This window comes from Lemur catta, chromosome 10, assembly GCF_020740605.2.
Source record: "Lemur catta isolate mLemCat1 chromosome 10, mLemCat1.pri, whole genome shotgun sequence".
In the NCBI taxonomy this organism is placed as follows: Eukaryota; Metazoa; Chordata; class Mammalia; order Primates; family Lemuridae; genus Lemur; species Lemur catta.
This window is the reverse complement of record NC_059137.1, coordinates 82,132,624-82,159,182: the sequence shown is the minus strand read 5'-3', so window position 1 is coordinate 82,159,182 and position 26,559 is coordinate 82,132,624. Positions and strand designations below refer to the sequence as shown.

The following is a 26,559-nucleotide window of genomic DNA, read 5'->3' as shown; positions in this document are numbered from 1 at the left end:
CTAAAATTAGTCAGTGGATTTGTTCAAATGTTATTATCTCCCTTCCCCAGCAAAAATTCAAAGTTGCCTGAAGGCGGTTACCTTACATATATATATGCTTAGGGCCAACAGGAATTCTTAGATCATTGCAGCCATCCCATTAATAAATGTTAAATGAATGAATGTAAGAATATGCTCTAAAGAGGAAAGATCTTGTTAAGCAAGACAACAAAACACAAAATTATAAATAATAGATGAATTTAACTTCATAGAAGTTTAAAAACATCTGTATGATAAAATATGAGTAAACCAAGTGAAAAGTGAAAAAAAATACTTGAACACACATAACAAACCTTAGATTTGTTCGTGGTCTGTTATACATTCACCCCACCAAGCTAAATGTCTAATCTAAAACAAGTAAGAGAATTTCACTATATCAAAAGTAAAAGGGGTCCAGGATTCCAATAACAGGAAAGTAAAATTATTAACACTATTAATGACGATGAGAAACTGAATTAGCCCCAAATAAACAATGATGATTGATGATGTTGCTGCTAACTCTCCAATGAATGCTGGAATTATTTCTTTGTCCCCTGCTTCCCAGCTCAACATATCCCTAAACTACCTGTGTCCTCATAGAAGTTTTCACATTCCCCTAAGACAGGCAGCTGTCACTGGGTCTTACAGCTATTCATCTAGGTACCAGCTGTGCAGGCTTCAGGGAAAGAATGATGTCTTATTAGTCATTGTATCCCAGAGTCAGTGTGGTGCTTGTCACAAAGTAGGTTGGGGGTGGTGGTGAGGGATGCCGTAACTGCAGGAATAAAGCCTTTGAGCAGGTGAGAGGAAAGGAAGCCCCAGAGCAAAGTAGGAGAGCGACCTTCCTTCATGATAATTCACAGGACTGTGCAAAGGTACAGGTTAATGAGGGAGTATGCATATGCCTGAGGGTTTCTATTTCCTCCTCTGAATATGAGGCAAATGGAGAGGAATGTAAAAGATTTGAGGGGTGTGAAGAAGGTGTGAAGTGTTTTTATCAGATGATGGGAAAACTAAAATACTGGAGCAGCTTACTAAGGTTACTGGGTGGCATCCACTGTACAGTTGAGATTTGTGGTCACGAAACTAAAGCAAGAGGGGTTCAAGAGGGTCATGTGTTATTGTCCAGCAAATAACGAGCTGCTCAAGTGCAGGTGCAGAGCAAACAGAGAATGGATTTAATCAAGATTCTAGACATTTGCTAGATGACAAAGCCCCAGGGGAGAGGACCTGCAAAGTTCATGGCATGGACAAGACGCGATTGCAGTGACGGACCAGTGACTCTAATGGGAGTACGAGTATGGAGTGAAATGAGAATGTGATAAAGTGCCTGATAGTGAAAATATGCTAGGACCAAAGGACTAAAGCCTTTGTTGAGGTTGAAGAATTGTTGAAATGGAGATCCTCGGGCAAGGGACGTAGAAGGATGGGAGGTGGGGGTCAGATAATGGGACGCTGAAGCTACTTTTTAGGGATCATGAATTTAGGGTTAATGAAATGCTCCTGTTATGGCCACAGTAGCCAACAGCTTAGGTGGGATAAAAGAAAATAGTTAAAATAAAGAGGTGGAAAAACTGAAATTCTTACATGCAAGATAGATCATTCCATGGTTGTGGAAATCTCAAAGAATGGAGAGGAAAGTTGAGTTTTGAATGGGTGAGCCATTTAATCCTCTCAGAGTTTTATCTACACTTTACAGAAGAGGGTACATTGAATAGTTGCCTAAACTCAGGCAGAGAGTAAGTGGTTGAGCTGGGATTTGAACCTAAGTCTCTCTGGCTCCAAAGCTTATTAAATTCTTTCTCTGCCAGTATGTAGTATGTGTCCTCCATTTTTCACTGATGAGACCAAGCAGGAGGGAGTTAAGGCATGACCCATGACATTCTCAAACAGTGAATTCTAAGCTCAGAAGAGAAAGTAAAAGGCAACGCTGAAATGCGTGGTTGGATGGGGTGGGTGGGGGAGAATCAGACACTAGAAATTCTTAATCTCATGGATATCATTAATTTCTGGACACTACAGTAGAAATGTGACCTAACTGCTCAGAAGAGTAAGTAAAGCTCTAGAAGTAAAGGTACATAATTGAGCCATAGACTCTTAGAGCGAAGAGGGACCTTAGTAAATATTTTGTTCTACTCATTTTCTGCTTAGAAAACTGACACTCGGAAAAGTTAAGTAACTTGCCTAAAATCACAAAGCTAGGTAGTGAGGTCTAACCCAGGTCATGTAGGACTGCCATCCTTCACATCACATGGACTGTGTTTTTTTCCTCCCACTCCAAGAGGATTTAAATCAGAATTCTTGAGACTGTATGTCCTTTCTTAGATAATAGCTGCCCACAATTAAGTGTGCTTTGCTCGGGGGTCTTCTCCAAGGTGCATTTGGCACGGTTGGTACTCATGTGGCCCCTTCTGGCTAGACGTTGCCTGTCTCTGATCCAGGAAATACCTCCCCCACAGAAGCTGTGACTATAACTTGCTCTAAACCTGTGGTCAGACCTTGCCAGAGGCAATAGTCCTTTTCCTGCTGGGATGGATCCTCCCGAGACTTTCTTGAAAAACCGGAAGGTCAGGTAGCTGTTGCCAAGAAAGAGTCCTAATCATTGAGCACTAAAATGGGAGCCAAGAGAGGACCCTCACCACTGACAAGTGAGTTGCCTTCCTTTCCTCAGTGAAGTCAGATTTGGCGGGTAGGTGTATTCCTGCACCTTCCAGCTTATGCTTTTGTGGTTGGGAGAAAGGACTGGCTTAGAGAAGCAGAGATGAATTAGGAAATGACTTGCTTTTCCACGAGCTTACTTTGGGGATACTAGATCAAGCCTCATCGACATTAATAAACAATGTGTTAAGCATCCTTTGGCTTGAAGACATCAGCTTTCTAAAATGAGGGCTATTAAGGCAAGTGGCTGCGTAGGGCTTCATAAATTATGAATTTGCTAGTCATGGATGAATACAAATAACCCTGCAATCAAGAGACAGCTGGTAATTAGAAGCAGCTCTTCTTTTGATTCAGTTAACCACCTGAAGAAATTAGGTTTTGATTTAGATTTGTGTTCGAAAGCTGTAGTCCCCTTTTAAAAAAGGAAAAAGAATAACAATTGCAAAGTATTGAACATCTTTTTCAGATTCACAGTAGAGCAGTTCTTTCCACTATTGGTTAAAAATCAATAAATTAAAAGAAAATGACCCATCATGTGTTATTGCTGTGAATAATGCCATTGATCAACTCAGGAGAGAGGATGGGGCAGAATATCTTTCATTTCTGAAATCTAATCTTCCTCACTGTTGGAGACAGCCTCCTGCTCTAACCATTTGACAAACAGGGAACCCAAAATTGGGAGGCTGGCCAGCGATGGCCCAGTGAGTAGGTAGCAGGCCAAAGGATGAAACACAGAGGTCCTCATTGTCCAAGCCACTGCTCACAGACATGCAAAAGCCGGGAGGAAATTCACCAACTAACTCTTCCCTATTGGATCCAGTTGTCCACTCTGAGCTTCCAACCCTACTGGAAAGCTAGATAGCAGCAGAATGTTCTCCTCCACCTCCACCCTGACAAGACGGATGCTTTAATAAAACCTAAGATATGTGGTCAACATCCCAGAAGAAACGCGTTGCCTAGCAGCAGTGACCTTTAAAGAAAGGTCAAATATTAGATTTTTTCCTAAAGACTTTTTAAGATATTGGGAGCCAAGTTTCCTGATGATTTATCTAAATGTAGTACTGAGAAATTACCAGTTGCATTATTAGAAGGAGCTTTTGTATACTCAGCCTCCAAAGATAAATATTAATAATCATGTCCAACATTTACTTGGTGTATTGTTTCACAATGTAAGGTACATATATGATGCCACAGATGGTATGCAAAGTGATTTCAGGTCCTATCGGAAGAATATTTATTATTTTAAAGGTTATGTGATAGTTTAAATATGTGTTTGAAACATAGGCCGGGTGAGGTGGCTCACACCTGTAATCCTAACACTCTGGGAAACTGAGGTAGGAGGATCACTTGAGGCCAGGAGTTCGAGGTCGCAATGAGCTATGATGACACCCCTGCACCCTAGCTCTGGTGACAGAGAAAGACTCGGTCTCCAAAAAAAAAAAAAAAAGGAAAAAGCAAAGAAATAGAAAGAAAACATAACCAGCTCTCCGTTCATTAGAATGAATGAATATAGTTGCTTAGGATGAAGCTAAGCTTTAAGAAATGATTTAAATAAAATCAGTTTTTAAAATCAGGTAAGTAAGAGTTAGTACTCAAATACGGCTGGCATTTTGCAAGTAATAATTTGTTGCGTGTTATGTTCCAGGCACTCCGTAAAGGACTGCAGTCTCTCCTCCATCCTTTGTTTCTCTGGAAACTCAAGTTCATCATATCTGTGCGGTAATGCAACTAAACCTACTTGGGTTTTGTGTTTTTTTCTGAGCACTTTACCATTCAAACTAAATCTTCTTGGGATTTGGAGTTTGCAGGATTATAGACAGAAATTCTCCTGCTTTAAACGGAAAGCTTTGGAACTCTTTCAGTGTTGTGATAGAGCCAGCTCATACCAACTCATGTGCGCAGATTGTATACATCTCTTCCCAACTTTGCATTCAGGGACAGCACATTGGTAGCCGAAATTAGCCATCACGAGAGTATTTACACCACAGATATTGGCAAATGCTATAAATTAGAAGCCAGGTGTGGTGGTGTGGCCTGTAGTGCCAGCTACTTGGAAGGCTGAGGCAGGAGAATCTCTTGAGCACTGGAGTTGGAGGCCAGCCTGGGCACCATAGCAAGACTCCATCTCAAAAAAAAAAAAAAAAAAGTGAAATTAGAATTTGGTTTCGCTTTTTCTGGAGACCCAGTAGTTAAATATTAACATTTTCCAAAATAAAACTGTATGCAACCTCATTTTAAAGTCTACCTGCAACAAATCGCTGGGTCCCTACACAACGAGAAACACCCACCCAAACACCTGCTATAAATATAATAGCAGCACAGTAGAGCATGGGATAGGATCTTCATAAGGGGATAGGATTTTTAAGTGTTTCCTTTTGTAAAACTCTTCTTCCAATCAAAATGTCTACTTTTATTACATGGCCAAAAGTGGGCCAGAAACTTTTGAAAGAGATGCCTGGATAGTACATTTCCCAATTAACATTAGCAAATCAGTCTGCTCTCTACCCTTTTATGCTACACACCACTCCTAACACACCTTACATAAATTAAATCTAACTCACAGCAAACAGAGAGCTCTCACCAAAACAGGAATGAAGGGAGATGTTGCAAGAAGGCAATGAGCACGCTGAAGATGGTGTGGGGGGGGGAGGGGAATAATGTTGCTAGGTAACCACCCCCAGGAGTTAATTCACATGTATACATGTGGCCTCAGGTTTTCCTTAGCACCAGCTGGCCCTACTGTGAAGTATCTGTGGGGGTCCCCACTGGTCAGCCTGATTGGCCATACCCTCTAGAGATTAGAATTTCAGAAGATGTGTAAGCATTCTGCTTCCCTTTTAGATGTAAATTTGCTGCTTCCCACTTGACAAATACTACAATCTTGCAAGGGTAAAGCTCATTACAGCAGGGCTGGCTAATGCCCCGGTGGATATTTCATCACTGATTTTAAGCAGGCACCATTGACTAATGGATTACACCTTGATTGTGGGGAGGGTGATCAGATAGCACTGACTTCAAGCCAAGAAAATCACAAGACTTGCTGGGCTTTGCCATTGCAGGAAGTTAGCAACTGTAGGGCCTCCGCATCGCACAAGTCCAGGGAATAGACTTCAACATTGTTGTCTGTGTGTGAAGTGTATTGCTCAGAAGTGATCAGCTCTTTCCCAGGAAGAAAGCAAGGCCTTTAGAAAAGATGACTTCTCTAGGTTGTTTAGCTAGCTAATAGCAGAGCAAGGGTTACACCCCAGGTCTCTGGATCATAATCTTTCTAATACACTAACTGCCTCCCATATATTACTCATAATAACAATAAAACAATAACAATAAAAATGGTGCTATTGAACATTTCCTATGTACCAGGCTCTGTGTATTATGTTATTTACATACATTTTCTCATTTCTAAACATGATGAATGGAATAAGCTCATGTCCCTGAGGGGCCTGAGGGTCAATGACATGTTGACCAAGTCATAAGAAAAGACTTAGCTGGGTTTTAGAAAGTCTTAGCGTGAAGTGCAGTAGGACTGGATGCTTCTCCCTGCTTCAAAGCACAATACAGGCTTCTCCCTGATGCTTAACCATTCTGCCCCCAGGGAGATAAGATAACTGAGCAGCCAGCTGATCTATTTCCACCCACAGAGCTTTTCAGGTTAGGATTGCATTCAGGTGCAGGTACCAGAAGTCCAACCACTATGCTTGATCAAGTAAGGGCTTTGTTTTTTTCACTAAACAAAAAGTCCAGAGCTAGTGCGGTGGATTGGGAAAAACATCCAGGATCTCTCTAACCTTCTTCTCCAACATCCTTTGCATGAAGTATTCTTCCTTATGGTTGCAAGATGGCATCATGATTATGTTCAGGTAGGAAAAAGGGAGACAGTCAATTGACAAAAAATCTATGCCTATGGAGTCTTTCTTTTTCCTGGGAAAATAATAGCTTTGCAAGAAGCCCTATCAGTGGAATTTCAGATTCATGTCACGTGGTATTTCTGGGAAGCCTGAGAGGTTAAGTGGGGCAGGAGCACGTCATCCTGAACAAGGCCAGGTTATATTAGTAAGAAAGAAAGATGGCTATTAAGACAGTGTCAACTCAAAGACTGGAGTTCTTCCCTGGATCCCTGACTATCCATTGCTGAATCCTTCTATAGAGGCCAGAGTTACCTGTCTGGCTGCAGTCTTAGTTATTGAGTAACGCCTTCTCTAGTTCTCTTCTCTGATTCTGGAGTCCCCCACACAAATAAACCTACCATATCTTACCTCTCTATGAGCCTTGGTCAAAATCCCAAATAGAAGTCCCTTGTTAATCCTAGAGTCTCCCACTCTGTGAGCACCATACCATATTGTGCTTCACCAATGCCAAGCCTCAGTCTTTTCCTTCCTCCCAACACTTTTGGAAGCTTCTATATCCACAAAAACTTCACTGATTATTGCCTCCACCTCCATGCCCTTTCCTGACCCTCTCAAGTGAGGGTACTTTCTCTCCTACACACAGTGAAGGTCTGCAGGTCAGGGGACTACCAGATGAGTCCTTGGTCACCACTGAAATGAGACATAAAGGTTCTCACACTTTGGGCCCATTCTGAGAGGGTCATGCCTTCTCCAGGTCACCTTGTCCAAATCTTCAAATATTTCTCTTTCTAAATCCCCGTCATCTGGCCAGAACCACTGTCTGGAAATTAGAGTAGAACCTTATTACTTCAGATAATCTCCCCTTCCAAGACAAGTGGACAAAGAGATACACTGCTCAAAATCCTTTCCACTAGAAAGATGTCCCTTTCTCACTATTTTCATGCTGAAATGCTTTAATGGCCCACTTCTGGTGGAAGCTGACAAGTCAAGTAGGAACATCTGTGAACAGGATCAAGTTGGGCTTTTAAAAACTCTTCGGTCATTGAGAGTTCTGCATACAGTCACAAGTGTAGGCTGAAGAAGGACAGATGTGTGGCAGGAGAAGGCACGCTGGGAGCAGGAACCAGGGAGAGCTGCAAACACTATTGTGTCTTCAGGGCGTACTCTACTCACACCTAATCCTACAACTGCTTCCCGTGCTTGATGACTGAAGCCTGACTTCCTGGCTGGGTGGATCAGACAGCATTCACTTCATGACCAGGCATTTAGATCAAATCCCAGTAGCAAGTCAGGAGCTGTTTCTCAAAGAGAGTAGTTACTTGCTTAAGAGAGCATGACCTTCCTTTATAATCCTTAGGGTCTTTGTTGTGATCTTTCTGTCCGGAGTTGACATGAGTTTTATATACATTCTGATCTGCCATAGATACTCCAGAAACCATTGAATATTCTGAACCAAGTGAGAAAAATAGAAGCAGCCCCACTGGAGGGTCACATCTTATTCTGGGCTCCACACAAAGCTGACAGCTTTGGGAGCCACCTGATAAATGGGTCCAAACAGGACACTCAATATCCAAAGAAGCTCACCATGCACCATGCCTCTTTTTTTGGTGATAAGAGACACATTATTCAGCAATATGTGCTTCCTATTGGAAAAGATAGTAACTTAATAATCCTCAGGCTACTGGAGCTCCAGAAACATTACAAATGTTATTTTGCAATAGCTGTGATTCATATGTCTTACTAGGACAACTAGAGAACCTGCTACTTTTGTCAGCATAATGTCATTAGTGCAGACATTAGTGGCACATACAGTAGAAAGAGGATTTGATTATTGTCTTTATAGACTAGTTTTGTGGCACAGAGTTAGAGAATTAATATTTCCCTGAGGCAAGATGCCAAAGGTATATTGCTGACCCTGTCAGTGAAAGCAAATATTTCTGGAATTCTCAATTTATTGAATTGGATAAATATACTGTATTGTGTATATATAAATAAAATATATATTTTTTATTTCTGCATATTATGATATTTTGACATTATCTTGTCTTTTAGTGTTGCTAGAATAGCATACCTTCTGTTTATAAGGAACAGACATTTCTCTCTCATGGTTCTGGCTGCTGGGAAGTCCAAGATTGAGGGGCCAACATCTGGCAAGGCCTCCTTGCTACATCACCCGTAGTGAAAGGGGAAAGAGCAAGAGAGCACAAGAGACAGAGGAAGGCAGGAAAGTGGACTCATTATTTTATCAGGATAAACTAACTAACTCACTGCTGTGATAACAGCATTAATCCATTCACGAGGGCAGAGCCCTTACAACCTAACCACCACTTAACATCCCACCTCTCAATGCTATTGCATTGGGGATTCAGTTTCTAACACGTGAGAGTTGGGGGACGTATTCAAACCACAGCAGACTGTTAAAAAACCTTTAGGCTATGGGGAGACTGCACCTCCCTGAGTAGCCAATTCTTAGTGACAGCAAAGGCTCTGGCCCAGAGCATGCCTTTGATATGCAAACTAATCATCCAAAATCATACCTACTCTATCTGGCTTGTACATCCCAGGAGACAATATTCCTCTGCCTTAATCATCCCCGGGCCAAGTACCAGGCAACTAGGGCCCACTCCTGAAGCTTAGAGCCTGCCAAAGTCATTCAAACCAACCAATTCTAAACCATTCACCCAGCCCTGCCTTTCCTTTCCTGCAGAAACCCCAGTAAGGGCTCTGGCCTAATGCTTTTCACTCACTCCTGTCCTCTGCCTCCTGACCACTCTGGCGTTTTTCCGTGTGGCCCTGAATAGAATGCAATACCTCTGTCTCTAAGATCTGGGAGTATAATAAATTTCGATTTCCTAAGCTTCTCCTCTGCCTCCTCTTGTGGCTGCCTCTGACTGAACATCACATAAAAGAATATAAAACAAGTACACCAGCTGAATAGCTGCCCACCAAGTGCAAGAGCTTTATAAATTTGCTCCAGTAATAAAACTCTGTGTGGATGACCATCCACAATGAAAATTAGCACCTAGTTAATTATTATTTACCATTATTATTCAGGATCAGTTGTTTTGCAATGAGAAATATATCACAATGCAATAAAGAACCATTAGACATTCTATTCAAATGTTTGATTGCAACAGAATCTCCGAAATTCCCCCAGAAGTGGACTTTTGCATTCCATTCACTACTCAGTGAATTTGGCCAATCACTCTGATCAGCAAACAAGAACATTCTATATCCTCAAGAAATCGTTTAATCTTTCTTGGTATACAATAGTGTCTCCCAATAAAATAGCACAGTTCTTTTAAAGGGGTGCCAGAAGGAACCCACTAGACATGTGCAGCAATATAGCACAGCATTTCATCACTGGCACTCAGTTTCACCTTCATTCAAAACATTCTGGATCTTTTAACTGACTCATCTTGTGGAATTGGCTAAGAAGTCTTATTTTCTAATGTGATAGCTTAAGCCAAATTTCTCTTTCCAACCATCCATCCATGTGCTGCCTATTGATTTCATTCTTAAGGTCCCCACAATTTAAAAATGACAGCCAGAAATGTGTGCATGTCCTTTAAGGTCTTCACACTGTGCCATCCTGCTGCACAATGCAATGACCGTGTCCACCATGCTTCTGCTGTCATCGGGACTCAGACACCCAGGCTTCTCTTAGTCACATTGAGAGCAAGGAGCCCATTCCGATTGTGGTATTTTTCGTCAGCATTTTTGATCTTTCCCTAACAGATTGTAAAGCTCTTTAAATATGTTGCTTCTCTCATCAACATAGTCTTCACGGCAAGGGTACAGGGAAAGTCTTCTGGATTCTACCCAGTGAAATAAGAAGGGTCAGGTAAAGGAAATACGATAGATCCAGTCCAGTATACATTGCACAAATTCTTATAATTACTATTTCTTAATAGTCTTTCTGTGTCATTGGGTATAGGACAACACTGCATCCAAGATAGTGTGAGTTAACCCAGAAAACTGGTATAACTGCAGCTGGTTGGCCAACCGTAACGTAGTTTATGCTGAATTTCTAGTAAAATATACTCATAAAAATACTTTGAGTCCTATCTCTGGTGAAACATCCCCAAATCCATTTCAAAAAATATGTCTAGACTTTTAATGGCATAAATGTATAAATCCCTTCAGGTTCTTCTGGACCTGACATTTGAATCTCGCACTTCACTCCCCTGGCCATTTTGTGTTTGAATCCTGGTTATCTTCAGAGCATCACTAAGAGATGGGGCACGTGAAAATTTATACATAGGCCATGTGGCTTCCTCAGTCAAGGGAAATGCTGTAGACGGCATTTTAAAAAGTTTGGAGGATCTTTAAAGGCCCTCAAATCTTGCCATATATCTCATTCCAATTACTGGCATCCCTGGTTAAAGCCCTAATTTTCAGTGAGAGATGTAGTTGGACTGTGAATTAAATTAGCAAACTGCAGAGTGGATCCGTGAATTTGGATTTGATTTATTTTAGCCCCACCTCTACAAGCCAAAAGCATACTACTAGCATTCAGTGTTTATTTAGCATTTTCGGCCATAACCTATATTATAAAAGAAATTGTATATCATAAATAAGTTCATATATGCATATAATGGAATCATAAATTACATGAAACATTTCTCACCCCTACTTCATATAGCGTAGTTTGATATTTTCTCTTCTATTGTATGTTATTTTTAAACCATTAGTCATGACTGCACAATAATGGGTTTCAACTGCAATCTCAAAATGATTCTGAGTTTTATTCCATGTCTCGAGGTAGGAGTTTCAAAGTATAAGACAGCTGTTAAAATACCCAGTGATGTTAGAAGAAACCACCCTACTTTTATGCTCCCAGAATTTCTCATTCTCTTTAAACTGGCTCATAGCCACAGCTGCCTAGTTCTCAAGAACATCACCCTCAGTGGTACATTGTGTCCTACTGGACCACAGGTGATAATTAGGTTAGCAGTTAGCCAGTCCTCAACCTGTCTCTACATATTTTGGTACATAAATGGGAATTTCACTGTATTTTTCCCTATTTAGGCTCAATGACTAATTCTAATAAGCCACATGTCCTATAATCCTGACTTCACAATTTACTGTAGTGAACACCTATTATCAGTGCCTGGGAATGCCTCTTTCTTTGGAACATATTTTCCATTCTGTTCCACGTGGTTCTGATGGGGTCACCAATCAGAAGTCTCTCTTCTCTGACCACCAAAAGGTTGGCACACCACATCAAGCGGGGTTAACCAGATTCTTTTCCACAAATTTGAATCTTTAGCAAATGTGATTGGAGGAGAACTTTAAGGCATCTAAATATTCCTGAAGCTGAGGTTCCTGAAACTTACCTGATTTCTACTTTTTCCAAAGTTTGATTGTAGGAGGAATCAGAATATGCTACCTTAGAATATGGCACTTTGGCATAAGGATTATTTTGAGCTGAAGTCAATTAAGAAATAGCAGACACAGGAGGAACTCTCTCTCCTCCCCCTTTAAGAAGCCAAAAGCAGGGCATAGATTTCCTTTTGTAAGAGTGTCCCCACACCGCTTTCTGTACCAGGATATGGAGAACAACCCCATTATAAGAGATAGAAAGTCACACTGAGATGAGTTTGCATAAACAAATCTTACTAAGCAACCCTTATCTTCCATTAATTTTGCCCACCTTCCTTCCCGCAGTGTACCACCTCTAGCACCCTGTATTTGCTAGGGAATTCCAGAGAGACAGAACCAATAGGATGTGTATACAGACATCTGAGAAGGGATTTATCACGGGATTGGCTTGCATGATTGTGGAGGCTGAGAAGTTCCAGGCCAGGCCATCTGCAAGCTGGAGACCCTGGGATGCTGGTACCATGGCTCTGTCCAAGTCCGAAGGCCTCAGAATCAGGGAAGCTGATGGTGTAATTCTCGGTTTGAGGCCAAAGGCCTGAGAACCCAGGGACCCGCTGGTGGAAGTCCTACAGACCAAAGGCCACAGAGCCTGGAGTTCTGATATCCCAGGGCAGGAAAAGAAGAATGTCCAAGATCCAGGAGAGAGATGGAAAATCATCTTTCCTCTGCCTTTTTTGTTCTATCCGGGGCCTGAGCCAATCGAATGATGCCCTGCCACATTAAGGATGTATCTTCTCCACTCAGTCCACTGCTTCACACTCCAGTCTCCTCCAGAAACACCCTCATGGGCACACTCAGAAATAATTCTTTACTGGTTCTCTAGTTATCCCTTAATCCAATCGACACCACCTAAAATTAAACATCACGAGTCCACCCTTTATCAACTTGGCACCCACACACACCTCCTTGCACCCTACTTAATCTTCAAATAAAGACAATAGCAAGGTAATAGCTCTGCCTAACATGATGCAACCATCTTGCACACAACCGAAAACGCACTAAATCCTTCCCCAGAAGAGGCAGTAAAGTCCTTTGGTGATGTTTACTCTTCTCCTGATTCCCCACAAATTAAATATTAAATACTATCATGTAAAATTAATGATACGTAAATACATAAAATAGTAGCTTGTTACATGATACAGGAATAAGAGGAATGAAAACAAAGATATTTGTGTAACATATGTTTATATACACACAAATATAAATTTATTCTTAACAAAATAGGAAGGATATACTCATGACAATTACAGTTCTCATTTTCATAACTGGTCTCGTGGTCATAGCTGGTATTTCTACCCACCTTCTTCCACCGCCCATTCTGTATTCTCTTGGCCTTCAACAAGCACCTCAGCTGGCTGTGGCTCTGCACATGGAGGAGTGGCCCAACCCTGCGTTCCAGAAGACTCTGGGCCATTTCAAAATCCTGCCTAGATTGAGTTGCTGTAATTTCCCATTGGCTTTAATCATGGGACATGGTGTTCGTAAGAATCACCTCAGGGATCTCCTGTATTCCAGACATATTCTTCTTTACCTCCATTGTAGAGTAGCAGTTAAATTTCCCCTTAATAGTCAGGACCAATCACCCCAGCCAACACTGTAACCCCCATCTTTGCCTGTTGACTCGGAGGCATAAACAAACCTTAGGCACAAGGATTGCTTTGAGCTAAAGTCAGTTAAGAAACAGTAGACACAGAAAGAACTCTCTGCTTTCCCCCTTTTCAGAAGCCTAAAAGCAGGGCATAAATTCCCTTTTGTAAGAGTGTCCCCACTCCCCTTTAAAGTCAAAGTCAATGGGAAGTCCTTTTGGTGGTCAGAGCCCAAAGTGGCTGGGTGGCAGTCTTAACTTCCATCAATGGAGTCATTATCATATCTCCTGGTAGAAGCATTCCTCCCTCTGGAGCTAAGGCCTCTAGGCCAGAGCATAAAGTCAAAGGAACAGGAAGCAAAAATTTTGCTAGTGGGTAGTAAGGGTAATAATGAGAGATGCCACTCCCATTGACACCCCTTGATTCCTGGACATACGAATCTTGACTATCACAGAAACAGCACCAGACATTGGACACTGATTCAGAGCATACACAGCCTTGTGGGGAACCTTGCCACAGCCCTGCAAAGTATTGTTACCTAGCTGGTGCTGTCATTGTGACTTCAAAAGGCGATTCCTCTGTTCTGTCAAGCCAGCTGCTTCAACATGGTGGGGAACATGGTAATTCCAGTGAATTCCATGAGCTTGAGCCCATTGCCACACACCTTTGGCTGTGAAGTGAGTTCCTTGGTCAAAAGCAATGCTGTGTGGCATACCACGGTGATGGATAAAGCATTCTGCAAGTCCACAGATGGTAGTTTTGGCAGAAGCATTGTGAACAAGGAAGGCAAACTATATGCAAAGTGTCTGTTCCAGTAAGGACACAACACTGCCCCTTCTATGATGGAAGTGGCCCAAATATACTCAACCTGCCACCAGGTAGCTAGCTGGTCATCCGGGTAATGGTGCCATATCAGGGGCTCAGGATTGGTCTCTGCTGGTGGCAGATTGGGCAGTCAGCAGTGGCTGTAGCCAGGTCAGCTTTGGTGAGTGGAATTCCATGTTGCTGAGCCCATGAATAACCTCCATCCCTGCCACCATGGCCACTTTGTTCATGATCCCATTGGGGGATGACAGGAGAGGTTGGGAAAAGAGGCTGACTGGTATTCAAAGAATCAGTCATCTTATTCACTTGATTATTAAAGTCCTCCTCTGAGGTCACCCTATGATTAGCATTACACAGGACACAAATATCTGTGCATCGTTTGTACACTCAGAAATGTCTATCCACATACCTCTTTCCCAATTCCTTTGTCACAAATTTTCCAATCATGGTTCTTCCAAGTCTCTGACCACCGAGCCAAACCATTGGGCTATAGCACACAAATTGGTGTATAATCACCCATCTAGCCATGTCTCCTTTCAAGCAAAGTGTACAACCAGGGGCACCACAGACATTTGGGCCACTTCTTTGTGTAATTTGTGACTTCAGGGCCTGCTTGGGTCTAATCACATGTATACTACATCCAGTTGCTGATGGAATGCTGCTGTTCGTGCCCGACTTTATGGCTTGATGGGTCCGATAACACCCGTTTTTTGATAGGCAGCTCAGGTTGCATGGAAATTTGGTGGCCCATGGTCAAGTGTTCAGTTTCTACCAAGACCCAGTAGTAAGCCAAGAGTAGTCTCTGAAAAGGAGAATAGTTATCTGAAGATAATGGCAGGGCCTTGCTCCAAAATCCTAAGGGCCTCTGCTGCAATTCGCCCACAGAAGCCTGCCAAAGGCTCCCAACAGCTACAATTTTGATGTTCACACAATGATGAAATCACCTAATGACACATCTCTCAGAACATATCCCCATTGTTAAGCAAGGCATGACTATATTTTGGACAGAGGGGTATTTTGTTTCTCAAGGAAAGCCAGTTTTGAAACCCACTGGCTTGGAAATTGGAGCAGCCTGAAGCCTGGAGGTGAGGAGGCACTGCTTGATCCAGCTCTGAAAATCAGTGGCAGGCAGAGGGGAGGAGAGCGAGTCTGAGCCTCCTGGCAGGAGGTGCCACGGTGTGGCTTTCCACGTTTGCCTAATAGTGTCTCTTCTCTTCCCACCTTGTCTTCAGATCACCACAAACACCTGAAATTACAACACTAAAAGTTTATCCCTAAAGTAAGCCTTTCATGTTATATATTAAGCTCCCCCTGCCCCCGATTCTAACATGTTAGCCGCCTCCCACACCCAGAAAATACCAACCGTAGGAAAAGAGCTGGGAATTAGAGATGGGTCAGAAAACTTTTGATAATAAAGTAGGGAAAGACATAAAAGACTCTAAGGGAGTAGGAGTGGTCCTAGCAGAGAACACTAGCTGCCTCTGCAATATCCATTTTCCCTTCGTCCTCACTGTATTACACCTCAGGCAGCCACAGCCTCACTAAGAGACTACATTTCCCAGACTTCCTTGCCACTCTGCAGGCTAAGGAGATGTAGACAGAAGTGGTATTTCCATGCTCCTTCCTTAAAGGGACTGACAGCTGAGAAGGGTACTCACCGCACTCAGCTTTTGCCTTCTGGATTCCACACTGAAATTCTGATTTCGTGGTGGAAGAGCCAGATGCCATCTTCGACCATGGGGCCATCTTGAGTGTGGAAGGTGCTTGCTACAACAGTGGAGGAGAGCAATGGAGCCCCGTGTCCTGATGACGTGAACATCAACTGCCTGATCTCAGCCCTAGACTTTCTGCTTCTAGATCTTTCTTACATCAAAGGAGATATAAACCTCTATTTTGCTTAGGTTGCATACTGGGGTTTTCAGTTATAGTCAATTAAACTTAGCCCTGGAGGAAGAATCTGAAGTTCACCCCAATGTCCAAAGAGGTCATATTCAGGGGAGGTTCTCAAAAGGAAGGCTCTAAAATGTCTTTATGTGTAAAAAAAAAAAAAAAATTTAAAACTGCCATCAAATGGGAAGTGAAAAAGCACTTGGCCACTCTTTTGTGGCACATCCAGCCCCCAGTGTAGGACGGGCACCAGTGCAATGCCTCCATTTACAGAGTCAATCCAGAAAGTGTCACCTCAACACGTCTCCTTACCAGCTCTGCCTTGCACTGCCTGGTCCCCATCTCACTGGGCATTCTCTCCCTCCTCACCCTGCCCCTCAGCTCCTGATGGCCACCCAGTGTGTCACCGTGGCACTTCTGGTCCAGCCCAGTTCCACCACCTCATGCCACTCTGCTTAAGCACCCCAAGCCTGCTCTGCCCAGCATCCTCACTCAGAGGCGCCTCCACCTGGCCTTTGCACACAATCTGGGCACCACTCAGCAAGGAGAGGTCGGCATGGGAATGGATGAAGAGTCATGGATTAGAGCTGACTTATCCTCTTAAAATGCTGAGTGCAGGAATTAAATTCTAAAAATGAGGATCTTGGGCCAAGTGCAGTGGCTCACGCCTGTAATCCCGGCACCTTGAGACAGGAGGATTACTTGAGGCCAGGAGTTTGAGACCAGCCTGGGCAACATAATCAGACCCTGTCTCTACAAAAATAAAATAAGTAGCCAGGCAGTGTGGTGCACGTCTGTAGTTCCAAATACTCAGGAGTCTGAGGCAGGAGGATCACTTGAGCCCAGGAATTTGAGGTTGCAGTGAGCTATGATGACACCACTGCACTCCAGCCTGAGCAACAGGGCAAAACTCCATCCCTAAAAACATAACAGAAATAAAAATGAGGATCTTGAGGTAAACACTTAGTATCTTAGAGTTTGTGTTTAGTTGTTTTGCATGTGTTTGGATATCTTTGCCAAGGTCATAGGCTATAGGAGCAGAAAGGAAAACATCCTAGACCATATGAGCTTGGGTACTGTAATGTTGAAAGTTACTGATGACCGATAGAGTTGCTAATAGCTCTAAGTCCTACTCTCTTTGCAGCTATTCAGAGCAAGCGCCCAGCCACCTGCAGCCTACCCCTGTCCTCCCCTGATGAACAGCCAGCAGGGTCTGAGGATCACCCTCACTAAGCTAATGCGCCTGTGAATGGACTGTGGTGGCAGCAGGACCTGCAGGCACAGCCATGTGGTCCCCCACCCTCCCTGCTGTGCCCCTTTCTGGCACTCTAGGGGAGCCTCCTTCTCTCTTGGCAGTCCTGTTTCCATGGCTGAGCCCGCTGTGCACTCTTCATTGCCCATCAGATGTATTTGTAAGCGGGACTCTCTGTGTGTTCAAAGTGTTCCGTGGTGTCCCCTTACGACTCAGCAGCCACAGCCCCTCATCAGCTTCCCAGAAAAACATGCTCCTACCACCGCACAAGCACAAACACCCCTGCTTGGCTCTCCAAGCCTGTCTGAATCTAGCTTTATATTTCTGCACTCCCACCCGGGTCTCTACTTTTGCTCACACACACCCCTCCCACCCTTGAAGGCCGACACAGCCTGACCATGTGCACCAGTATTGACTTTGGCACTGAGGGACCTTGAATGAGTCACTTAGTCCCTCTTCAGTTCCATTATCAGAAAGTGACAGGGTTGAACAGTGAACTTAAACATCCCCTCCAATTCTTAAAGGCTGTGATATTTTGTGCTTAGAAACTTCCTCACACATGCTGATACTTTCTCTCTAATCCATGGTATATCTTTCCTGATTAATAACATTGACAATAATAGTGGTAGCTGACACTTACATAGCACCTACTATGTGCCAGGCATAGTGTTAGGCACTTTACATGCATTACGTCATTTGACTCCTAACTAATCCATGTAAGGTGAACATGATGACGCTCCCTGCTTTGTGTCTAAAAGACCAGAGCGCTGGAGCAACAGTCCTGAGACAGGAGAGAGCACAGCCAGGACTAGAAGTTAAATCTGCCTGCAGAGCTCGGCCCATAACCACTGTACTATCCTAGGATAGTGTCATGAGACCGTCGGTGCCAGAGTTCTAGGCTCAAATCAGTGTCAGCATTTAGTAAATGATCAATTATTATCAGCTACTATTCTTGTCACTTCCGAAGTCCTTCTGTCACTCTTTCCTCCTAGGAGCAACAGGTTTCTTTTGGCTATAATATACTGGGATCACCTCTTAAAAACAAGCAAATGAATCAATTAAAAACACTGCAGAAGAGGGAATTCCAAGAGAAAAGTGACACTAAGTTCTTAGAAGAATTATTTTTTTAAAACCTTAACAAAATTCAATCTCCTCAAATTGTGATTGCGCCAGAGGATTTTTTATTTATTTATTGCTATATAGAGAATTCGAAGAAGTGATTTACCGGGAATTTGAGTTCCACTTAAAAACTCTACACTGTAATAGCATGTTCTGCAGACATTATTCTATTGGGTAAGGAGGCACTATGGTTCCTAGGCAACAGACCAGAAGCAACAAAGGAGAACTTAGCAAAGAACCAAAGCTCAAGGGCTCTGAATTCCATATCCCACTTTGCTTCTAGGACCTTGAACAAGTCATTTGCTACATGTACCTTTTGCTCCTTGTTCTGGCAAATGGGGACAACAAGTTCAGCCTTGTTTTGAGAAAACAACTTCTAAAAGCTACCTGTCAATAAAATGTATAATTAGAATGTGCAATAGAAAGTTATTTGGCCACTAACATAATATTCTACCCATTAATATACATGTGTGGTTTGGCTTTCATGCATGCATTAATTATTAAGAATTCTTCAGAGTCTTCCTGAATATAAACTAAAGCAAAATGTGTGTTCCATGTTAAGATTGAAAAAATACATAAATCTCAAAGGATCCCAGGTCTGAGAGCTATAATTTATATGAGAACACAAATACTTTTGAAACCTATTTAACATCTCTCTAGGGAGGATGGCCCATGACCCCTTAAGTTTCATGTTCTACTCCTGTGTAACTAATTATCATTATAATCTTTATTATCAACAATAAGATGATGAAAATCTAACTAATTACTTAATAGAGTAGTTGAGCATCGGTAAACATCGGAAAAGCCCCTTCATTTTTCTTGAGTTATTATTTAATCAAGAAGTGAACATGAAATTCAGCCCCACAATCCATCTGTTTTCATTCTGATGGAGATGAAAGGTACTTACAAGCACCTTCAGAAAAAGATTCTCAGATCTTTCAACTCAAAAGAGAAGATTCTGTGGGATCAGCTCTGAGAAGCAACTGAGAACAGAGTATGTCAGGACTTCATTTCTTGTACTTTTTTTGTTTATTTGTTTTGGTTCTTTGCAAATAAAACCATGCTGATCTGGAAAGCTTCCTACAAACAACATTTTATTTGGGGATTTCCCTTTACTAATTTTAAAGACAGATCTGTGAGCAAACTCTGTTTAAATCAACAAAGTAAGGAGGAAAATGTCAACTACTATTAATAGAGCTCTCCCTTCAGTTAACAAAATAGAATTCATTATAGCCACTCAGAGCAGGTGTTCTCTCTTTGGGAGGTTAGTTATATGTGTACTGGAGGTATCAAGTTGAAAAGTGAAGTCAATATTTGTCTTAGTTTACATATCAAACTGGAAGATCAAACAAACAACTCCTGTTATAACAAATGAATTGGTCTTGGTAATTTGTAATGTTATTTCTGATAGCAAGATCAGCAGGGACTCAGAAGTATTTACTAAGGCAGTCGCACATGGAAAAGGTAACATACTTTTCATAAGACCACAAATATTTTGATTATGTGATGCAATCTAAATATCCCAAAGTTTAGGTGTTGACAGAAAAACACAACCACACTGTCTCTAAGGACTGAGGCGCTGCCTCTGTTTACCTTCAAGTACAGTAGTTGATTACCTGGAGGGGTTCATGCTGCAAACAGGGTAGAAGTAGGTATTTCTTGATAGTGGCATTTAGGTCTCAGAAAAAGGGAGCAGAGCTAATCTGCCAGAAACCACCCCATGTACATCCTCTATTTCACCATCCCAAGTGCAGACTTATCTCACACAATGAGGTTCAATTAATGACTTTTCACAGTAAAGACCCTTAAAATGGTTCACTTTCCAAACAAGCTATTTCTTTTTCTCTAATATAACTGTTTTATCCCAAAGTTTGCTATATAGCAAATAGGTTGCTCAATTTTAGAGTTCAGGGAAAGATATACTCATGAGTTTACCCAGAGACACACATGTGGGATGATGTAGGATCTTGTTCCATGTTTGTATGAGCCATTGAAATCCTAACCCTCAAGGTGATGGTATTAGGATCTGGGGCCTTTGGGGGATGATTAGGTCATGAGGGTAGACCTTTCATGAATGGAATAGGTGCCCTTATTAGAAGAGACACCAGAGCCTGCTCGCTCTCGCGCTCTCTCTCTCTCTCTCTCTCCCCTCCGCCATGTGAGGATATAAGGAGAAGGTGGCTGTCTGCAAGCCAGGAAGAGAGCCCTCACCAGAGTAAGATATGCCAGCACCTTGATCTTGGACTTCCCAGTCTCTGGAACTGTGAGAAATAAATGTTATTTAAGCTACCCAGTCTGTGGTCATTTGTTATAGGACCCTGGACCATAAGACATGTTGGGAGAGAAGGATGAGGAAGCAGCTTCTCTCTCCACTCTCCCACCTGTTGGGTGCATCTTTCTTTTCCAGGTGCTTCATCACAGCACTCTCATGGAGTCTCCATTCTGCCCAAAACATATTTTGGCTGAGCTATAACTTTATTTTCCTGTGCAGTCTTAGAGCAAGATAACTGTAGGCCCCCAGATCTTTGAAAAGTTTGTTTAAAAAAATGGGGCTGAAAGAAGAATGTGCAATCCAAAGAATATCTTCCTGGCATGCTTCTCTACCACCACAAGCCACTATCCTCTCTTCCTTCTTTGGGGATACCATAAACCTTTAGTATGTTATGTCCAAGCTGCATTTTATTAGCTTTCCAATTATTCTTTATAACATATATAAAATGTTATATATGTTCAATTGATATACTTTCCTTTTTCTTTTTTTTTTTTAACTTAGAGGTGGGATCTTGCTATGTTGACCAGGCTGGAGTGCAGTGGCTATTCACAGGCACCATCATGCTACACTATGGCCTCGAATTCTTGGACTCTAGTGACCCTCATGCCTCAGCCTCCCAAGCAGCTAGGACTGGAGATGCATGCCACCACACCCCCTGCAATTGATATGCTTTTCTGCCTGTGCAAATTGCTTGGGAATCTTGGCACTTGTCTGGAATACATTCTAGTTTTTCCTATTAAAATTAATGGAAATGTTTTTGTTATTTGATGGCTTTTTCCTTAGCAACAGTGTTTACCAGAATAAATGATAGTTGCTGAGCAAGGGATAGGTGTCATCTGGTCTGATTCCAATCTATAAGTGTATTCTTGCACCTTGTCAGTGGAATCTTTTCTCTCTAATTAATCTTGTGCCTTCTTTGGATCCTAAGACTGGCTGTTTTCCCTGCCTCTTTCCTTTCAGCTGGCTATTCCTGCTTCCTGGAATTCTCTCTCCTTGACAATCACCCTGTGAGAATCATGCACATGCTTCAATACCCCACTCAAATGCCACCAATGGCCACTGTTTTCTCTGGAATCCTGATTGTCTTATTGGCTATACCATTTCTTTTCCCATGTAAGTACATCTTGTTGAACATGTGTTTCTCCCCAATTAAAGTGAAAATTCTGTTGTGTTCTCTCCCCACCACCAACAACCCTCACAGTACCTAGCAGGGAGCTGAACAAGTTGTCTATATTCAGTAAAGAATTATTGAATTGAACTTTTGTGGAATTAATTATTATTTTCTAGTCCATCATACAATAAGGGCCAGATCCATGCACATTCAAGTCATTTTTTAAAAGTGCTCTGTTCTGGCCGGGCGCGGTGGCTCACGCCTGTAATCCTAGCACTCTGGGAGGCCGAGGCGGGTGGATTGCTCGAGGTCAGGAGTTCGAGACCAGCCTCAGCAAGAGCGAGACCCCGTCTCTACTAAAAATAGAAACAAATTATCTGGCCAACTAAAATATATATATAGAAAAAATTAGCCGGGCATGGTGGCACATGCCTGTAGTCCCAGCTACTCGGGAGGCTGAGGCAGTAGGATCGCTTAAGCCCAGGAGTTTGAGGTTGCTGTGAGCAAGGCTGACGCCACGGCACTCACTCTAGCCCGGGCAACAAAGCGACACACTGTCTCAAAAAAAAATAAAATAAAATAAAAGTGCTCTGTTCTGTGTTTTTCCTTTCAGGATGGTCTGAAACATGCAAAGATGTTTTGCCCTGTAGATGCTGATGGGGATAACAACACAGTGGCTACATGCTTGGCTTTGGGGACAGCCTTGAGTGTGAAACTGCGCTTTGCTATTTACTAGCAGGAGGATACTGAGCTACTTTCTTAATCTCTCTAAGCCTCAGATTCTTAATTAACACATGAATAAAATGACATTTCATATTGTAGTTATCGCAAGACTTTAATGAATGTTATTTCTTCCTTCGCTTCTTAAATTATTTCAAACATACTTATTTTAAAGTCATGTTCAGATTGCTCCATTATTTTCATTTCCTTGGGAGTAAATTTCTCACCCAAAGCTGAGCTTAATCTGTCTTTTTTAGCATTAGCTTTCTTCATGTGCTTTGGACTTGGAGTTTGTGGGCTTATCATGCATAGGAGTTTCTACTGTAAATACAATACAATGCACTTTCTGAGAGTAGTCCTCCTTACCAGTAGCTCTACTGTTTCTTCCACAAGGCACCTCTGTGCCTCCAATGAGAGCCAGACCTTGTATGAGAATCTCAGGGTGCCTGCATGAAGGTGGCATTGAGGATATCAGGGATGCATTGATTGGGGCACTAATAACCCCTTGAGCCCCTTTCTAAAGTAAGGTTGCATCTGCTTCTTCCTGCCACTGAGGCACATAACTTTATAAACACTGCCCTCGTGGTAGTACCAGCATTTCCTCAGCCTCTGTCTACAAGGATTTGGTGGAATTCTCTAGTTTCAGGTCACATGCCTGACTCAATCTCCCACTCTTCATGAGGCATTTTGGTCTCGATCATCCCACAGAAGTTGAACTGTTCTCTCAGACCCAGACACCAGCTGGCTTGTTGTTTCAGGCCTGCTCACTGCTTTGTGTTTCTGTCTTACTTCCTGGTCGAGAGAAAGATCTTTGTCTTGTTTGTGGGGAGACATGCCCTTTATTATTTATTTATTTAATATTTTGATAATTTTGTCTATTGCTAATATGTGTTTGGAGCTACAGATAGAAAGGGACAGGGGCCTGTAGGTATTTGGAACCACAATACACTCATGACCTGCAAGGAGTGTCAAGGAAGGCTTGCTGAGAGAGTCCTGTGGACCAGGCCTTAGCGTGTGGACTCAAGAGATGCAGGAGGGCTGCAGAGCAGCACTGGGACAGGTGTGAGCTCCAGGAGGAAGGAACATGTAAGCCAGATGTCAAAGAGGAAAAGGGGGTTGATTTTATGTGGTACACCTTGTGTGTGTGTGTGTGTGTGTGTGTGTGTGTGTGTGTGTGTAAGGGAGTCATGAGGGTTTAGTCTGAAAAGGAAGACATAAGCAGAATTCAAAGCCCAAAGAGTTTAAATGACTTACCCAAGGTCATTCTGCTTTGTCCTGCTCTAGGCACCTAACTGAGCAAAACCATGGCAAAGCCACGTTAGAGAACTGACAGCTATAGAAAGAGGAAGAAGGAGGAAGAACAGGAGCAGGAAGAGGAAGAAGATGGGAAGGAGGATGAGACGGTACTCTTTTCCATTAAAACTTTAGCTCTCAATTCTGAATGGACAACATTCATAAATAGAACATACACAGATTTGATTCTTAAGATATTTACAAAGCAACATATGATAATAAGTAAAAATGGAATAAAGCATGTATGTGTGTGTGTGTGCACATGTGTATACTGGGGAGATGGGAAGGACCAGAAGGACCACTGGACATCCCTGGAGATCATCTACTACAACCTCCTTATTTTATAGGTGAAAAAACCCAGATGCAGAAAGAGTGACTTGCTTGAGGTCACACAAATGCAGACCCAAGATTAGCATCCCAGGCTCCTAACATTTATACAGTTTTCATCTCACCTCATCCTCAAGGAGAAGTGGAGTTTGTTGATAACTACTCCCTGGAGCGATATGTTTTGAGCCAAGCAAAAGGAAGCAGCATTTATAATTTTGGTTCTTGAAAATGCAAATTGTGTAAGATACTATGTTGGTGGGTCTGATGATTTATAAACTGTAATTGAAATGTCTTTTCAACAAATAAAATTCATTCCATTATGAATACTCTATATTCTGGAAATGACATATATAATGAATAGAAGAGTGAGAGTTTTGTGGGATAAGAATGGGATATCCCATTTTTGTTGGGGCAGCCATCAGTGGCACAGGGAGTGATGGCTATGAGTGATGATAAACCAATAAGTCTGTTGGCTCATAACTGGCTTCTTAGACCATTATACTCTGACATTACTAATTTGGCTGTTGACCTCTGGGACTGATCTCCTAAGGAAGTAAACTTAACTTCAAATCTGGATCATGTTTGTGTGTTTTTTCCTCAAACACAACCTTACTGCATAGAGTTGACATCTTTTTTCTTTCTTATCAAAGAGGACCTTCTCCACAAAGACTCTATTCATTGAGTAGTATTGAATTTTGACATTTTATTAAACTTTGGCTTGTTTTCTAAAGCAAAATTCTACTCAACATCTACTTTAGGAGACATTAATAAAACAAAGCAATTTATTACCCTAGCCTACCTATGCTGCATTTCTAGAAACAGTGTTGTTGACAAGATGATCTTTTCACTGGAAAGACTATGAATTTATCATTTTTAGAGTTCTAATTTTTTTTTTTTTTTGAGACAGAGTCTCGCTTTGTTGCCTGGGCTAGAGTGAGTGCCCTGGCGTCAGCCTAGCTCACAGCAACCTCAAACTCCTGGGCTTAAGCAATCCTACTGCCTCAGCCTCCCGAATAGCTGGGACTACAGGCATGCACCACCATGCCCGGCGAATTTTTTCTATATATATTTTTAGTTGGCCAGATAATTTCTTTCTATTTTTAGTAGAGACGGGGTCTCACTTTTGCTCAGGCTAGTCTCGAACTCCTGACCTTGAGCGATCCACCCGCCTCGGCCTCCCAGAGTGCTAGGATTACAGGCGTGAGCCACTGCGCCCAGCCTCTAATTTTGTTTTTAAAGAAAAATGTTTAGGTATTTTAAGCTAGTAATTCCCTTTCTAAGAAACAATCCTGAGAAAATAACCAGAAACTCAGGTTAATATACAGATAGCTTACCACTCAATCACCAGTCATAATGAAAAATTAAAATCAGTCTAAATGCCCAACAATAATATTATAATTAAATAAATCATCACATATACATGCATTAGAAAATTGTAACATTGAATTTGTGGTTTGAAGAGTTTTTAAAGATATGGAAAATATCTCCTATAGAATGAAAACTCCATGAGAATAGAGACCAATTGCTCCACGTTTTACAGTTGACCCTGGAACAACATGGGTTTAAATGGTGTAAGTCTACTTACATATGTATTTTTTTCAATAGTAATTACTCTGAGGGTGCCTGCCTCTCCTGCCTCCCCTTCTACCTCCTCCATCTCTTCTGCCTCTGCTACCCCTGAGAGAATAAGACCAACCTCTCCTCTCCCTCCTCCTCCTCAGCCTACTCAACATGAAGATGATGAGGATGAAGACCTTTATGATGATCCACTTCCACCTAATGAATAGTAAATATATTTTCTCTTCCTTGTGATTTTCTGCATGATGTTTTCTTTTATCTGGATTACTTTATTGTATAAATGCAGTATATAATACATATAATGTACAAAACATGTATTAATCAACTTTATGTTATTGGTAAGGTCAACAGTAGGCTATTAGTTGTTAAGTTTTTGGGGAGTCAAAAATTATACGTGGATTTCCTACCGTGAGAGGGGTGCCCCTAGCCTCTGTGTTGTTCAAGGATCAACTGTATACTCAATTTTTAGCACAGTGGCTCAATGAATGTTTTTTGGTTGAGTGCATAAATAGATGAAAATAATAAGTTATTAATAAAAATAAGTATTCAAAACTATGCATATATTTTAAATTAAACTATTTCTTCTCAAATAAAAGACTCCAAAGAGATACTGTCACTATTATTATAAACAAAAGCATTTTCTCCTTGTGGCTTTATACAATATAAACATAATTAAAATGTGC

The 26,559-nt window shown here is 41.9% G+C and overlaps 1 long non-coding RNA gene across 2 annotated transcripts; it reads left to right on the top strand.

The window, feature by feature from the left end:
- Nucleotides 1-2,646: 2,646 nt before the first annotated feature.
- Nucleotides 2,647-22,708, top strand: LOC123646251. 2 transcript variants are annotated; one of them, XR_006737840.1, is made up of 3 exons: nucleotides 2,647-2,666; nucleotides 4,322-4,395; nucleotides 22,572-22,708. It is a non-coding gene; the product is annotated as an uncharacterized LOC123646251 (long non-coding RNA). The 2 variants fall into 2 exon arrangements; XR_006737839.1 differs by lacking the exon at nucleotides 22,572-22,708 and adding an exon at nucleotides 21,808-21,950.
- Nucleotides 22,709-26,559: the final 3,851 nt, after the last annotated feature.